The sequence below is a fragment of the Danio rerio genome, chromosome 4 (genome assembly GCF_052040795.2).
Source record: "Danio rerio strain M-AB ecotype USA chromosome 4, GRCz13ab, whole genome shotgun sequence".
NCBI classification, from domain to species: Eukaryota; Metazoa; Chordata; class Actinopteri; order Cypriniformes; family Danionidae; genus Danio; species Danio rerio.
The window spans coordinates 20,097,903-20,116,338 of record NC_141024.2 but is presented as its reverse complement, the minus strand read 5'-3'; the positions used below and the strand labels follow the sequence as shown (position 1 = coordinate 20,116,338).

Below are 18,436 nucleotides of genomic sequence, written 5' to 3'. Positions count from 1 at the left end.
ATAACAAATGCCATTACATTGATTAATTGCATATACACTTTCAATTTGTTGTATCGTTCACTAACTGATAAAAACACAATGTATATAGCCCTAGAGTCACATTAGAGATTAATCCTGGCCACACACATCCTCATAAAAGTCTGCCTGTGGCCTGTTGTTTGGGCCCAGTGTGGCCATTCATACATATTTGAAGTACAGCAGTCATGGGCTTTTCAGATTTGTGCTGTGTTTGTCCTGCTGTCATGAGTTTTAAGTATTAATGCGATGAAAGCGAGTTCATAAGATGAGATTTGGTCTCGTTTCTCTTTGGTTCCACTCTATGATTTTAGATTTGTTTGATCTTTTCTCTACCGCCGCTCTTTTAGCGAGGTCTGACTAAGTCTTTTATAAAGGCACATCGTTATTTTTAGATTAATAAATGCAGTCATTTCAGCGCTCTGCAGGATTTTAGGCTTTAAGATTGGTGAAATTGAATCTGAAAGCATATATCAAAAGGTCCCACTGATCTGATATCAGACGCCATCAAAATATTGTTTCAAGAGGTTGTTAAAGTCGAAAACAAATAGTCTGTAGCTTGTTGTTCCAAAACCATTTAACTTGGGAAACAGGAATGTATATTTCTGATTTCATTATTTAAAATTGAAATCAGATTCGGAAGAATGGTCAGGTTATTATATTCCACTTTGTAATTCACAACTTATGCATTACTGGGAACTAGGACTTGTTATGACCCCCTCATTTGAGTCGCAACATAAAATAGCTCAGACAACAAAAAGAAATATATATGCAACTCATTTATTATATATAAAGCTAACAAATGTGCAAACAAATGTCTAGGGATAAATAAAGAAGATAACTTTAACCACACATAAATAATGCAAACGAATCCCTAAGTTTAAACAATGAAAGAGAAGGTCTCGACATAAGGACGTTCAAATAGCCACACCATCCTCTAAAAGCCAGTACATCACTCTTTTTTTATATGATTTAAACCAAGTGGTGAGTAAGCAGGCACCCAATCAGTACCTGCTACATCCACACTTGAATACTGGGGTTGTCACAGGCTGCACAATATATTGTTTTTGCATCGATATTAAAATGTGTGCATCTGCAATACAGGGTTTGCGTGGGATCTTAAGTCTCAGAAGCTAACTGTTAGGCCTTAGTTTAGTCTTAAATCTACTCAGATGCGTTGTAGGTCTTGCATCGTTTTTCAGGTCTTAATTTTCAATTGTTCATGTATACTGTAACTATCCAGTCTGGACATTAACACTCATACAATCACCAACAAACCTAATCTCATTAAAACTTTTTTATTTAAAAATAGCATTTAAATACTTTCCTTACAGTAACATTTGCTTTGAAGTTCTCCATTTCTTTACTGCTGGGGATTCTAACCTGACCTATATTTTTTATTATTAAATTATTATTGTTGACTTTTTATTTATTTTAAATTAATAGGACCAAATTTAACCCAATATTTGGGTTAGTTCTTATTTTACCCAATTTACCCAGCATTGCCTAGTGTAAAATAAAAATAAATAAATAAATGTTGCTTGTTGAAGTGTACTTAAAATAAGCCGAAATTGTTTTTTAGGGACAATTTTAATTGTTTTAGGCCCAATCCACTTAAATCTGTATAAATAATTCAAATAATTTTAAAATAATTATGCAAACTTGATCGATTTATGTTGAGACAACAAAGGAATTGTAGAAACAAGCTTTTTTTTAGAGTGTAAAAACAACATTTGTTCTGATCTATGAGGAATTACGAGGAATTATGTTGTTAAACTTTGTGAAACATCAAATTGCAACTTTTGTTTTTATAACTTAAAAATAGTTCATTTGTACCATAAAGATCTACAGTAATTGGGTGGAGAAGAAAATGCTATGAAAATGCCTTAAAAGTAGGCCTTTTAAGACAAAATGCCTTGTACAGTGCACCTGGATTTTGGTTTATTTGAAAGTTATATCAAAGATGAAGCCGAATCAAAGGATAATAGCAGAACAGAGTGCTTTGTTGATGTTTTTTTTCCTCTTCATACAGTTTGTAAGACCTGGATGTGTGAATCCCAGTGTGTTTTCTGCATTTCAAACCCATTTCTGCTTCAGTCTGTAGTCATTTTGTCTGCTGTCTCCCAATCTTTTGCACAACTTCTCTTATTCTTTTTTTCTTTTTTCCAAAGAGCTTTTGTTGTGTTTGTGTTGTTCATCTTTCTTCATCTAACCCAGTCCTCAATGCCACAGTCTGAAAGTTTTAGACACAAGTCTTCCCTGGTGTGAATGAACTCATTGTTAAGTGCATATTTTGTCCAACTGTCCGTCCACCCCTCTCTTTTCTTGCTTTTGTTTGTCTCTTCATCCACTGGTGCTGTGTTCACTGTATGAGGAGCTTGCAAGGGGTTTTTAAGTCGCTAGTTTGTTGCTAAGTGACTAGATGAGAGAGAGAGAGAGAGAGAGAGAGAGAGAGACTAAAAAGAGAACGATTCAGTCTCTCTCTTTCTGACATTTTGTCATCTTTTGAATGGAGCACTTTTATAATAAAGCTTAAATTCTTGCTCACCGCTTCTCATTTATCTTTTTGCTTTGCTTGTTTTTTTGTTCACAACCCCCTTATTTATCTTTGCCCAATTATATTATTTACTGCTGTAGTGTGTTTTTGTGTTTGTTTGACTTCTCATTTTAGAGTCTGCATCAAATTAAACGTACAAAACCCTTTTATGTACATAGAAAGCATATTGTTATTTTTTATGTCATATTTATGGCATTTTTTGTTTAGTTGTTAATGCAAATAATGTCAGAATATGGATACAATGATATTCTTTTGTCATTTAGCCTGACAAATATTTTTAAATGTACATATTCCTGTATATTCTGACAGTTTTTGAAATATATTGAATTGGTGAACATGCTAAATTTAGGGATATTTCAATTAATTGAAACCCTTTTGTTGACATTTGTAGAATAATTATAATTTGACATCAAATGGCTCTAGCTCTAAATATGTCTGATGATTTATGTTGGTGTTACTATTTTTACACCGAATGCGGTTTTTCGTAGGCTAGTGTGAATCATGGACAAACAAATAAACAATTTTTTAAAAATATATGAAAAATAATAAAGTAATAATTAAAAAATATTTTATATAGCTTATTTATTTTTATATTTATGTACTTATTTCATTAGTTAGTTAGTTAGTTAGTAAGGCCTGAATGTTTGAATTTGACTGTTTTCAACAAACAAACAAACAAACAAATAAATAAATATTTTTAAATATATAAAAATCCTAATAAATAATAAAAATATTTTATATAGTTTTCAATTGATAAAATTATTGTATTATTATTATTATTATTATTATTATTATTATTATTATTATTATTATTATTATTATTATTATTATTATTATTTTAGTTGTAATGCCTGGATATTTGAATTCAAGTGTTTTAAGTAAATAAACAAACTGATAAATAAATAAATAAATAAATAAATAAATAAATAAATAAATAAATAAATAAATAACATTTTAAATGTATAAATAAAGTATACAAAAGTGATCATTTTTATATATGTTTAAATATCTAAATGTATTATTATTATTTATTATTATTATTATTATTATTATTATATTTTTGTAAGGCCTGAATGTTTGAATTTCAATTTTTCACTAAATTAGTAAATATATATATATTTTTAAATAATAAAAAAATGTAATAAAATAAAATAAAAATATTATGTTTAAATGTACAAAATAATAATAATAATAATAATAATAATAATAATAATTAATGTTGTTGTTATTATTATTATTATTATTAATATTGATTTATGTTATTAATATTATTTTTAGTTTGTAAGGCTTGAATGTTTGTTTCCAGTGTTTTCATCAAATACATAAATAACATTTTAAATAAATATAAAAAAAAAAAAAGCTTTTTTTTTTTAAGGAGACTACTTTTATCTAGTAATACTTTAATCCTTTTATTAAAAAAAATATGTATTTGTTTGGATGCAAATGTATGAATGAAAACAGCTTTGAGGGTCATATTATTAGACTCTGTGTTTTGCAAGCATTTTACACATTCTTGATCTTTTAGCATGTGTATGAAACTTACCGGTATGATCACATGCCGAAAACCATCTTTTTCCGTACACCTTCATCAGCGTGGAGATGCAGTTTGACGGCAGCGCTCATGTCAGTGTGAGTTGAGGTGAACGTTTCCTGCAGAGGGCACACAGACCTCCTCTGAGCCTAAACTCAACGCACTGTGCACACAATTAGCCTCCCAGCTATTTTTTTCCTGCTAAAATAGAAGCAAATTAAAATGCTGTCATTACCCCTTCCATGGAGGGAGCTGTGTGTCCTAAGGCTGCCGGCCGTGCAAATGAGACACTGGTGGCTTTCGCTGAAGCCCCTGTTGCAAGAAAAAAACACTCAATGGTGTTCATGTTCGTGCTGGATGAAGGTGTAGGACTGCATGTCTTGATCGTGGTTCTCCATCGCAAATACATATAAAAGCAATGTAACTTGACCCTAGTTTCCTAAATCTATTTTGTTTACTTTTATGTATATTTATTTACTTTTTAGTTTTTTGTTGTTGCTTTAAAGTGTGGTCAGCATATCGATACATTCATAAACCTTTTACTTTCTTTGTATTAATTTCAAATTGAAAATGGAACACCACGTTAGATGCTTTTTATCAAGAGGGAATGTAAGAGTAAATACCAACACATAGGCTCTTTAATCAAAATGTCAAGTCTAAAGGTCAAGTGTCCTGCTGACAGGTTTTCCATTTTTATACATATTTATATGGGAGAAGGATGATTTTGGTGTCCATAGCAAATTAAATTAGCATATGATTTTATATTCATAGAATGCATATTAAACACAAGTGCTACTGTTTCATGTTATTTTCAGTCAAATTGATGTATATATTTATACAAAACATATTTGCATATGTACATATTAAGGCTGGGCGATTACAATTGGTAATGATATTTATTAACCGAACACCATTGTCAATATCGATCAATAAAACATTTGCTATGTAGTTTCGGTACGAATCGCTAAAGTTTTATTAAAATGTTGCACGCCTTGGAAGCAATGCCAATAAGCTTAGGGTGTAAGTTTGACATTTTCAATGGAGGCGTGCGACTTGCGCATTTGGGAGCGACGCACACATGTTGTGCACGTGAATCGCATACATTTTCCAGCCGCACCTAGTTAAACATCTAAATTTTAAGGAATGCCGTGAGCTACAACAATGGTTTGTCCATTTGTCACTTTCTGAGAAAACAATTGGTGGTCACCTAGTTTCAAGAGATGCTAATGGAGCACGAGCGCAAAGTCCATTTTAAATTTTAAAAGAAACCTTGCGCAAGTGCTTGTCACTTTAGGCCAGAATAACAACACGTGAAAATAAGTGTGGTGGCTAGCAGCGGTGAGTAGATTGTAAATGGTAAAAAGGATGTAAGGATGTCACCAGAGTGGCTTTTTGGTTTCTTTTCTTGTGCATCCTAGCCACTAGCTCCCCATGTGAAAGATTTTTTTTAGCATAGTGGGTAATGCAACTTTAAATAATATTGCAATATGTATTTGAATAATGATAGCTGGTTCCTTTATTTGAAAGCTCAGACTTGATTATCATAATTTGTTTTGTTGACAGTTTGAGGTTTACTGTATCATTATTATTCACACCTTAAAATTTGCTTTGATTGTTCAGCATTTACGCTTTACCGTTGCACACACACTTTGTAACAATTTATTTATCAAGTTTAAGAGTCTCTTTAATACTTGTTTATTTTATTATAAAGAGATCAGATCTTTTAAGTATTTTGTTTTTGCGTTTTTGACTATTTGCTTTAGTAAATTAAAAAGTGGTTAATTAACAAAAACCCTAACATTCCTTAATGTATTGTTTAAAAAAAACATGTCTATATCAAATGATATGAAACATGATATCGTGAGGATTTCTTTCGCAATATTGTTTTGTATATTGTGTTTTTAGCCATAGTATGTATATAAAATAACCAACCAAATTAGTTAAATTAGATTGTTACATTATTTCATTCTGACATGAGGGAAAAGCCTATAGGTTAGAACGATAGAAAGAGTGGAATTGGCATTTATTTTGGGACTGCTGTGTAAAAAAATAAAAAAATAAATCCTTGCTGCCTATTTTTTCTTTCCATTTTAACCATCATTTATTTATTGGAATTGCTATATACAATATGAATAAGGTCAGTTTTGATTTGACTCAGTTTTGACTCTGACTATAATGGTGATAAATAAATTCTTCTAAAAACATACAAATAAAAATAATAGAAGAATTTTTAACCATAATAATAATAATAATAATAATAATAATAACAACAACAATAATAATAATAATAATAATAATAGTAATAATAAATAATTAATATAATAATAATAATAATAATAAATAATAATTATGTTTATCTATCTGCATACCTCTGATTATTAATAGCAACCCTGTAAATATATTCATCTATTGTAAATCTCTGTTCATAGCTAATACAACCTCTATATAATGTTGAATGTACATCCATCTGTAAATATTACCATAGTTTTTTCATGACTGCATTTTGTAACTTATACCTATATATACCTATTGCACTCCTGGTTAGATCTAAACTGCATTTCATTGCCCTGTACTTATACATGTGTAATGAAAATGAAGTTGAATCTAATCTAATATCATTGATATTCACTTATTTTCAGTCGATAAATGGTAAAATCACAAACAACCGGTCTATTTATTTTGCTGTAATGATTTAAATCTCCAGCACATGCACTTGTGATAAACAGACTTATAGTTTTGCATTGGTATGCACGCTGATTTGGTTTTGTTTATATTTCGAGGCCTTGGTGTGATGGTTAAATTAATAATAATTAGTGTTACGATACTCCTTAGCGTTCAGTTAAACTCTAGTGGCAGCGTGTAGACCTGTCCTCTTTTCTCCTTTATTATTTCCAGGTGCCAGCAGTCAAATCCCTCTGTGTCCTTCCAAAAAGAGGAAATGCCCTTCCAAGAGAACCCCACTCCATATACTCACATTCACGTGGCACAGCTTTTGTCTTTTTTTATTAAAGAGGCCACGAGAACACCTTTCATTGTGATCCGTTTTTCATTGCTTGTCTTTCTTTACCCCAGTAATGTCACCGTGACCCAAATACAATTCCCCCTTAAACTTCCTATAAGGGCTGTTTGGTTTATGCACAGTCCTCAGCATATACAGTTGAAGTCAGAATTATTAGCCCCCCTGTTTATTTTTTGCCCAATTTCTGTTTAACGGAGAAGCTTTTTTTCAACACATTTCTAAACGCAATAGTTTTAATAACTCGCTTCTAATAAATGTTTTATTTTATCTTTGCGATGATGACAGTAAATAATATTTTGCTAGATATTTTTAAGACACTTCTTGTGACATTTAACGGCTTAAATGCCTAGGTTTCATTAACTAGGTTAATTTAGCATCTAGGCAAGTTATTGTGTAACAATGGTTTGTTCTGTAGATTATCGAAAACAAATATATTGCTTAAAGGGGCAAATACTTTTGCCCTTAAAATAGTTTTTTTTTTTTTTTTTTATTAAAAACTGATTTTATTATAACCTAAATAAAACAAATAAGACTTTCCCTGGAAGGAAAAAAATATTATTAGACAAACTGTGAAAATTTCCCTGCTGTCATTTGGGAAATATTTAATAAAGTGAGAGAAAAAAAAATCAAAGGGGGCTAATAATTCTGACTTTAACTATATGGTTTCACATTCAGAAAAATAAGGGGTCTAAAAAATTTGTTTTAGACATTTGAAGAAAAAAATATTGAAATGATAAATGTTTTTATTTATTTATTTCAAAGATGAAAACACTGCTAATGAAGGCTGCATTCATTTGATCAAATCTACACTGAAAACAATAATATTGTGACCAATTGATATTATGTAATTACAATATATTTTAATTTAATGTGATTTGTGAAATAATGTCTAATCATGAGTTTGTAATGTGGTATCTATTCAGTGTCGCATGATTTTTCTTAAATCGATCTAATAAGCTGACTTCGTGATGAGGATCGAACGTTTAAAAGAAATGTCTACAATTTTGGATCTGGTTCATGCATGAACAAAACATTTTGTTTTTTTCTCAAAGAAAGGCTAAATTAAATAAACAAATCAAATACTGCAAGCTATAAACATGAACGATAGTGTGTGTTCTGCTCTAAAATAGTCATAGTATGTCCAAAAATTATAATAGTATAATTATATTATAGTATAATAAAACTATATATAGTATATTAATAGTATTAAAATATAAAATGAGAGCTGTCAGTATACTAATAATGATGATGATCATAATAATTAAATTAAATTAATAAATAAATTTGAACTTAATTTGGTATTTTCTTTTCAGGTATTTGCTCTTTTCCAAACTTGCTTAAAACCGTTCTAACATAGTGGACAGATTTGTATAGTGTTTCTGTAACCCTGTTGTCCTCATGACCTCTTTCTGAGGAACGGCTTTGAACAACTTCCTAAAGTGAAGTGGCCTTGAGATGGAAAGAGATTTAGTTAGTCCTCGTTCATGCTCCTGCCCTCACCCCTTGGCCCTGTAGCCGGTCATACGTGTTTTATAAGGCCTCTAAACTGATTCAGTGTGGTAATACAGGCGGCCATGTTGTGTGCCCGCTGTTTTATGACATGACTTTACTGAGTCGGGTCACACACAAACACACACACACACACACACACACACACACACACATTGCAGCTTTATTGTGCTCTGTCCCTCACTCCTCTCCGGCTCTTTCAAGACAGTCTTTAGCTCGAGCCTCAGATGGAATGACAGAACAGAGTGATAATTGTCGTAATTGCTGAGGGAATTAAACAGCACAGCCGCGTTGATATAACGCCCCTCACCATTTCCGTCCTCTCCATCTCACTGTCGTTCTCTTTCAGTGGCTCGCGCTCATGCAGCGCTGGCGTAATCTTTTAATCAATGATATCGAGCCGTGTTATTGTGGTTAGGAGTTTTATTCACCTCCTTCAGTGGTTGAGTGTGAAAACCTGTGGCGATTCCTCCTCGTTTTGAGGAGAATTGAGATATTATGTCTTTCTGAAAGGTGCCGTTGTGTGTGAAGGGGCCATTATCCACTAAAGAGCTGTTGGGCTAATGCTTGTTTATGTGTGTAAATGCGTTTATGCGATGAACAGCCAAAGGTGGAAGTTTTATAGGTGCTTCTAGCATTGAATTGAATGGTTCCCATGACAATCAGGTTGTTGGTTGCCATGGGAGCCTCATCCCGGTTTCTACTTTGGCCCATTCACACTCGACAGCTGTCATCACACACAGATTTCCTCAAGCCAGCCTTCCTCTTCCCCTCCCGTGTTTGATCAACACCATTGCATTCTCTCCTCGTTTCGCTCTGCAACTCCTCCTCCTCTCCTTTGATCCTGTCTCCCATCCCTTTTCCTCTCCTTCATTCCGGCAGTCTCTTAACTCCTTGTGTGTGTTCGCTCATGGGTATTCCGACTTTTCTAGCTAATTAGAGTGTGTACAAAATGACGTGAGCGTGTTTCGTTTCAGGTGTGTTATGCATATGTGAAGTTCTAGTCCCCTGCTGTGGGGCTCCGGGGCCTTTCTATCCTCAGGAATCAGCTCTGGGAGTGTAATCCTGCAGTAGCTTACTCCAGCACAATGCCTGACCTCTTCCGGCAGACAGGACACCCTGAAAACCCAGAGGCAAGGGCCTAATCTTCCTCTGAGCGATTCCCCCACCCCGTACAGCTCAAGAGGAAGGGCAAGCAGGACAGAATCCATCTACAGACCCTGAAATCATGTTGGAATTTACCCTAATAGTGGAGAAAATGAGAAGATCGATTTATCTCTTTATTCAGGGTCTAACATTAGTGACGTTCCTGAAAAAGATGTCCTAGAAATTGAATCACATGCGCAGACACAGTTATTGAAAGGTTTTTAGCTGTAGACTATTAGGACTGTTGTTTCGTATCCTTGAGGGTTCTCAGTAGAAATCCTGGCTCTTGGTATAACAACACCTTACCTTGTGTATAAATTGAGTTCATGCGTTTGTATTTGTTGTTGAATGTGTAGGGCAGTGTGGATTTGTTAACGTATTGTAGACGGTAAGTTCGTCACAGGCGATTGTTCAATTACCGTTGTCCTGAATAAGTGTGTATCAGAGCTCATAATGGTCTCATAGCTCTCCCTTTAGGCAGAGCAAGAGCTGTGCAAAGTCACATTAACAAGATGGCTAACCCAACATTACACATTACTTTCTGATACTTGCAGCCATAAACTTCTAGCAGCACTATTGACTGATGGTGCAAAAGGCAAAGCTATCAAGGGTAATTGGCAAAAAAGAGATACCATATGGTCTGGATCATAACGGTTGTTAATCCAATCCAAATACTTCTCTGTTCTGCTTGTGCTAACGTTTGGATGAGTCTGTTAGCGCTGTAACGCGCAATAATAATACAAGTATTAATGGCGTAAGCATCTGCCTTTTCAAACGCTCCACAAAGAACACAGGTTTCACACAAATGTGTTTGCAAGAAAAACATGTCCGCGCTTCTGAGAGTCTTCTCATCATTTGTGTTCCAGTCTGTGCCTATAAATGAGTTCTGCACAACTTAAAAAAGAAAATGGAAATAGCTGCAGCTATGCTGACATTTTTGCTCAATTACACTAATGAGAGCATTAGGAGCGTGTGCATTTGTGGCTCCGCCAGCCAGAACTCTGAAATGGAGCTTTTTCACGCCTGAGCAGGGAGGTTCAGAGAAAGCCGTCTTAACTGCAGAGTGCACGCTGACAGCAGGTTGCTCGCTAGGTATAACGTTTGGCCAGAGGAACACCATCACTGTTCTTTCTCTTTATTGCTTTTCTTGAGCACATTCTTGTGCCAGGAAGCGGCTGGAAGTTGGCCGTCGTCGTCTTGCCCACCTCTTTAAAGTGATGCAGTAAGCTTCCTGTGCTTTGTGTTTGTCCCCACAGGTACATTTGCCTCTGTGGCTTTATCTTTCCTTCACTTCCAATGGCCTGCTAATGGCTGTGTTTGTCATGATCTAGACACAGTAACGTGGCTCATGCCAGTGGAATTGGGAGGTGAGCCATGTGCCGGGGCTGCTCTATTCACCCCTGCTGCATGCCAGCAAGAGTCTCGACATTATCCGAGCGTCTTGCGCACAAAAAAAACTTGCGCCGTCTGCCAGCGCTGCACGCAAAATCTGGCACCGGGCACGTCTTGCGCCACGGGCCTGGGGGCTAAGCTCTTGATGTTTATGTTCGGCAGGAGCACCGTGGGATTTGAGCTAGCACAGGTGCACGGCAAGCCAAGTTTGTGTTCAGAGTTTTAGCATCCTAGCCTCTTTATGAAATGGAAAATAGCTTTAGCATGACCCCTTTCTGGCATAGCCTATGCATCAAGTGCATCTTTTCCATTTCCCAGAAGCCTCTGGGATGCTGACTTAGATTTACAGCTGTATTAATCTACTCTATGTATCCAGCGGTCTTGGCATCAGTGCTCGCATCTAGAAACGAAGCCGCCGCCGCTCGGCATGCTGTCACCTGAGCTGATTTAGCAGGTGCTAACCTCTATCAGCCAGGAAATGTCAGTCTGCCTTGGGCTGCGTTTGTGTGCCGCATCCTTAAGGGCAATGCTCGCTGATTAGAGCGTGTGCCTTTCAGAGCGTTCTGAAATACGACCTGTTTCAGAGACGTGCCTCATGTCAGCATACCTACTACTTTGCTGCACTTTCCTTTAATTAGCATGTCGCAGGTGAATGTAAACAAGCTAGTGCTGATCTGCATCCCAAAGAGGCGCCCCCTGTTGGTAGTTTTAAAAAATGTAGTTCCTTTTTTGAAAACACTAGGTATTTGTTTTTTTGTGACTTTTTTTTTTATTTAGAGGTACTCTGAGCATCATCTCTGAACTTTTATTTCCTGGTAATACTGATGCAATGCACCAACTATGTTTCCTGTTTTCCCTGCAGGGTTGCTGGAGGAAGCCCATTCTTAGTGCTATGGGCAAAGAGATGAACTCAAACATCTTGAACAGACGTTACAGTGTCTGTCGATCACCAGAAGCAACATTGGTTTACTTCACACTCATATTTGCAACACCCAAGGGGTTTTTGGTCAATAGGAATACAGCACAATTGCTATCTGCTTGAGTGAGGAAAGACCAAAATCTCCTAAACCGTTTGTAGTACCTCAAGGGTACGTAATGTAACCCAAAGCTATTGTTGTGCATCTCTTTGGGGTAGATAAGGTACAATGTTAAGCTGGCAGACGCCACCCAATGGCAGCATTCATTTGTTGGAATTTGAAGGATCGGAAGTAGTGTACGTCTTTTTAACATCTGTTATCATTGGTCGACACTTGTTTTTTTGACAATGAGTCATGTTCGATTGGTGTGGTCATGTAATGTTTGAGAAATTCGGATTAGTAATTTAGTGATCTTTCACACCAAATGTGTCAATGCAATAAGCCTTTAGGGAACTTCAGTGACAAGGTACAAATCTCTAAAAGTACAAATTTTGAATATGTATATTTATATTTCTAAATATGTGTGAGGTCATGTGATGGTGCCAATATGACAGATGTTAAAACTGATTTGCATACTGAACCAAAGGCTTTCAAACTCGTAGCACACACTTTAATAACAGCCTGTTTGTAAGCAAGTGCAGTATATTGCAGTCGAACATTTAGAATGCAGCTATTGTCTCAACTCTTGGTCCATTTATGTTGATTGAATATGGTTCTGGATTGTCTGTTTATAAAAGATTGAGTTTTGAATGACAGCAGCATAAAATGAGTTTTGCTGCGCTCAGCATATCGGCCATATAAACACTTTTTGTTGGTTACATTCTGAATTGTTTTGTGGTTTCGCCGTCCCCTCCATCAGAGACTGCATTTTAATGGAGCCTCATTGTTAAGACTTCATAAAGATATGCGAATACTTCTTTGTGTTTCTTAAACAATCTCATTTAGAGTGCGCATTTTCATTTTTCTCTCGCTCTATTTTTCAAAAGTGTTTATGTTGGTCTATTAAAACCCAGGGACTGCCTGCCTGCTCATAAAACCGTCTTAGAATTGCATAACTGCTCTCACTGTATCTTAATATATTGGATTTGAATCCATCACCTTGAATACTGCGTTTACATTTAAGCAATTATACACCGTTCAATGGCTTTCTAAATGGTGACTATAAATAATAGGAAAAAGTAGCTTTTAATGACCTACAAATCCCACAATGCACCACCCTTGTTAATACCCCACCATTTAATGCATACTCAATCATTGATCTTTAAAACAATATATTTTCAAGCACAGCGTGCGGGTAGAAGAATGACAAAGATTGTCATGGTAGTCTAGCTGCTTAATCTGTATTTAAAGACGGACCTTTTGCAGCAATGTAAGATCATTAAAGTAATATGTAAACACTACAAACAGCAATCCAAATGGCCCACATTCCCCCCCTCCCTATCTCCTTCCTTTTTTTTCCTGGAAGCCATGTGCCTCTTTGCCATAGCAAATCAGAGGCGGTTTGAGAACTACCGTCTTGCACAGCTACATTGTTTATTTCCCCCTATTGAAGTCACATGTTTGTCAGGCATCATGAAGAAAATGCAAAGTGCACCAAATGGAGTCGTTTTGCTGCAGTGTTTGCGCTCAACCCAGCATCCTGCATCTGAAGCACATGCCCTCTGGGTCGTGTTTTAAACATGTAGAGGACGAAAAGGGCACAATTCTTCCTTGCACTGCTTCCATTTGCATGACGTTAAAATGGAACAGGCTGGCACCAGCTACCCCCCCAAGAAACTCATACGACACCAGAGGCATGTGAAATGGCACCGACGAGATATGCAAATGTGTTATGGAGAGGGGCCTATAAACCTCAGATAGAATTCTACTTTAAACACTCACTAAGGGCTGTGCTGGTGTGTGCACGCTGACAGTTTTACTACTTGCATTGTCTATTGAGAATCCTAGCTTTGTGTTTTTTTTTTTTTAGTCTTCAGGCGTAAATAATGATTTTATAGCGATCTTTATGTGAAGTGAGTATTATTTGTGCAGAGAGTTCCTTGATTTGCAACTCTGTGAAGAAACTGAGTAGCTGCGCCTTTGTGTTTACTCTTTTTAAGTGCTCGGGCACTTTCAGTATGCCAGCTCTGAGGTTAACAAATGGTGAGAGGGAATCTGTGCACCGGCCATTAACCGTAGACGGTGGCATCTGAATTAATGACGGGTGACTTGGTACCCCAGCACTGCTCTTTCCTGTGTTTACTTCATGGGTAATTGCACCCTCTTCTCAGCGTTTATGGGCAAGGGTACGGATAGAACAAAACCTAACAAAACGGTGATTAACGGCGCTGTCTTTCATTTCGGAGGCCTCTGTGGCCGTCATAAAGCCACTTCTTTTATTTCCGACCAGAACCGAGGCTCAGACAGAAGTGCAGCCAGTTAACATCTGTTCAGAAGCTCTCGTGGGAATGCCAACGAGAAGGTCAGACAATGACAAACGCTCTGTTAGCTTTTTGTAAAAGGGCTGTTTTGCAAAAAAAAAGTAAGAAGGTACAAACATTACCATTTAAACCACAGCAGACGAATGCACAAGGTGGATTATATATGCTAACTATCTGTTAGAAGTTAGCAGTAAGTAGCAGTTATGTTCCTGTTACTAGGGGAATGTTAGCAATGCCAACCAAGGTCATGAGTTTGATTCCTAGTAAATGCATGGGCTGATCAAATGCATAGACGTTTTACATATTTTAATTTAAATTTATTCTTAACTTTTTAGCACAGTCTCAGCAGTCCAACAAAATGTTTAACTATTATGTTGCTTCTGTTAGTCAATCTAACACTTTTAGTTTACAATTTGGTGTTACGTTGAACTCGAGGCTTGCAGGGTTAATGAAATGCTGGCTCTATTTTGTTTTGCTTTTGTATTTAATTTACATTGGATGGTTTATTAGCCTCTGTGTTACTTATTGGACTTGGACTGAAGTTTTAAATGCTTTTCTTTTAGCAAACATTTAATGTATTTAAGGTAGGGCTGTACAATATATTGTTCCAGCATCGAAATCGCAATGTGCGCATATGCAAAAGTCACTTTGCAAAGAAGTTTTTGTTTTTGTTATAAAACTTTATCCAATAATGGCAATGATTTCCATTTGCCTCCTTATTAAAAAGGCAAGAGTACATTTAAATGTAATGAAATGACTTTAAAAAAAATTGTACTACAGTTAAAATGTTTTATTTAAAATTTGAGATATTTCGAAGTTACTTTATAATACGTTCTGCACAATATATATAAAGTTTCAGCATCAATAGCGCAATGTGCGCATCTACAGTAGTCATTTCGCAAAGATAGGCAATATCCAGTCTAATTTATAGTTGACCCGGAGCTACAGAATTGTGTATAATCACTGTGTTTATATGGGCATGTTATGATTTATGCTAAAAATAAATAAATAAATAAATAAAACCTACTTGCATCTTTCTTAGCCCAAATATCTACATTTCAAAGCGAAAACAAGATTATTTCACACAACCCACTGGCAGATAATTTTCATAAAACAAGCTAAAAAAAAAAAAAACTCTTCACTTATTTCTTCTGATGGGTAAATCTAAACAATATTATTACTTAGTTTAAGAAATGTTTGGATATTTGGAGTAAAAAAAAAATATATATATTATATATATGTGATTACTCTTGTACCCGAATACTTTTAGACTCCACAGAAAACCGTTAAATAGAGCTATTTAAACCATCTTGTGAAATTGTATTCATATCAAAATATTTATTGCAGAAAAATAAAATATCGCAAAATCAGCCTTTTCCAATATCGTGCAGCCCTATTTTAAGGGATAGTTCTCCCAAAAATCAAAGTTGACCATCTACTCATCCTCTAGTGCAGAGATGCCCAAACTAGGGCCTGCAGGCCAAAGTTGGCACATGGTAACCTTTGATTTTGCCCACCATCCCATCTGAGAAGAGAGGGGGAATGATGCGAATGGTGTTGGATGGTTGTATTCACATTTTATGTAACTTTTTATTGGTTTGTTTTATTGTTTAAGCTACAATAAAGCTAATTGAAATTACATGTTTCAATTTAAATGTACATACTGCCAACTGACAAATAGAAGACAATGCAGAGACTTTGAGTGAATCAAGGCAAGGCAGATTCTGCTTGACTAGTGTATACAGCACTAAACTAAACTGTTAACCTGTTCTTATTGCAATACATTGTAATTAAAGTTGTACTGCATTAGTTAAGATGATTGAAAGTAAAGTTTTCTATTTATTTATAAATGTTATGAAATTAACTAGAAAATTACCCATGGCAACTTTGATGTAATATAGTTTAGTATATTCATTTTCGGCCCACTGCCCTCTATGATATTTAGATTTTGGCCCTTCATACGAAGTTTGGGTACCCTTGCTCTAGTGGTTCCATGCCTTTGAGTTTCTTTTTTATCTGTTGAGCACAGAAAACATTTAGAAAAGTGTTTGAAACCTGCTACTATTGACTTCAATAAGTAAAGCAAATACCATAGAAGTGGTGCTGGTTTCCAACATTCCAAGAGAAACAAAAAGTGGTTTTTGACAAATGAAGGGTGAGTAAATTATTTTCAGTTTTGGGTAAACTATTTCTTAAAGTTTTTGTTTTAGGAATTAGGAATAATTTATAGAACTGGAAGTGCAATTTAAATTATATCAAGTGGATCTTGGTAACTGCTAAAAAAGGCTATATTTCAGCTGTTTATCTGTCTTGGAGATATCGCAGTCTATCACCTTTAATAGCCCTAATAAATAAAATGCATCGTTTATGTGTGGGGTGACAGAAATAAACTGTTAATGACCCTTTAAAGCACTTGTAATGAACCCATACAGCAAAACATTCCAGCATAATAGAAGCACGCAATGATGTCATACCCTCCCTTCGAGGTATAGGCCAGGTTTCTCATCCCCCTCTTCCTTCATTTCAGGGATGTCTATCATTGACCCCACTACCTACATCCCATATTTAGTTTAGTTTATCAACACCCATTCCCACTTCATACACCTTCTCCAGTGCAACCCAATCATCAGAGCCGTAACCTTCCTCTCTTCAAGCTCTAGCTGGCAGTCTTGTCTCATGCTTTCACTCTAAAACCCCTCTCCATCATACGGCTGCACATTTGCTCCTCCTAGTCCTTTGCAGTCGGATTTGTATTTGATGTATATTTTTATACAATCATATGTTGAAAGCACTCGTGTGCAACCTAAACCCTCCACCACTCTTCTGTGTCATTTCTTAACAGCATCCTCTTTATCGTTTCCTGTTATTTGGCCAGATAATCTTTTGTAAATGTCCGCATCATGAGCCACACTGCATCCTAGTTCCATGAATAGGGGTCGCTTTCTCTCGCCGGTGGGCTGAAGAGCATGAAGGGTCCTCAAACCCTGTGGCAGAATGTGCCATCATCCCTTTTATTCTCTTTTTTTTCCCTGCTCTTACATGCTGCTTGCTCAAGGATCCACTTCAGCCCTATACAATGCTCCATTAAAACCCAGACTGGCAATTATAGTTGTGACGTTCGGCTGCATAAACGCGCCGATCACTGGCTGTAATTGCAGTTTTTAAAGTTATTGCAGCAACACCGACGTTGTTTGTGAAGACACTGGAACAAGGGTTATAAGTTGTGAAGCGTGTTGTGATAAGAGGGTGCTTTTCATATCCATGACAATTGCACAGAGTAAAGTTTGAATGATCTGATGCTTAACCAATGCTGTGAATTTAAGTTTTGGTAGATTTTGGTAGATCTTTTAGAGACTAAAATGTATTTCCCCCAGTGATGATGGAATTTCATGATTTAAAACTTTTTTAGGTATTGCTTTTATCTGTTGCATCAGTTAAATGATTGTCATATGTAGTTTGAAGTGATTTACAGTTTTTTTCCAAGACGTTTTTTTAAGAAAGAGAGCCAGAATCACTAACAAAGACCTGTATACGAAAAATACTATTGACTTATTAAAAAAAAAAGCACAGACACAAACAGTACGGGACTGGTCTTAACTGGGGCGCTGCACAGCCTACAGCCACAATCATTTTTGTTTGGTGTGTGTGCTTGCTAGTACAGTGCGTGCTAGGCATACAGTTGTCTCGCTGTGTCCAGATGTCCCAACTTTGTGAAGGGTGTGTGTCTGTGCGAGCTGGATCAATTATCATGTAATCAGCTCTAATCTCCCAGGCAGCCTGTATGCACTCAAGTCAATATGCTCAGCAATGCAAACATGCATTATTGTTTATCATCCTTTAATACGCCATCAATTTGCGGCCTAATTCTTTTCTATCACCCGTTATTTCTTATTCGCGCAATTCAATTATTCAAGGTAGAAAACACTTGCT

General features: G+C 35.8%; 1 protein-coding gene across 2 annotated transcripts in view; it reads left to right on the top strand.

The window, feature by feature from the left end:
- snd1 (staphylococcal nuclease and tudor domain containing 1) overlaps positions 1-18,436 on the top strand; it is a 297,588-nt gene that overhangs the window by 135,888 nt on the left and 143,264 nt on the right. The gene's annotated exons all lie outside the window — the stretch shown is intronic.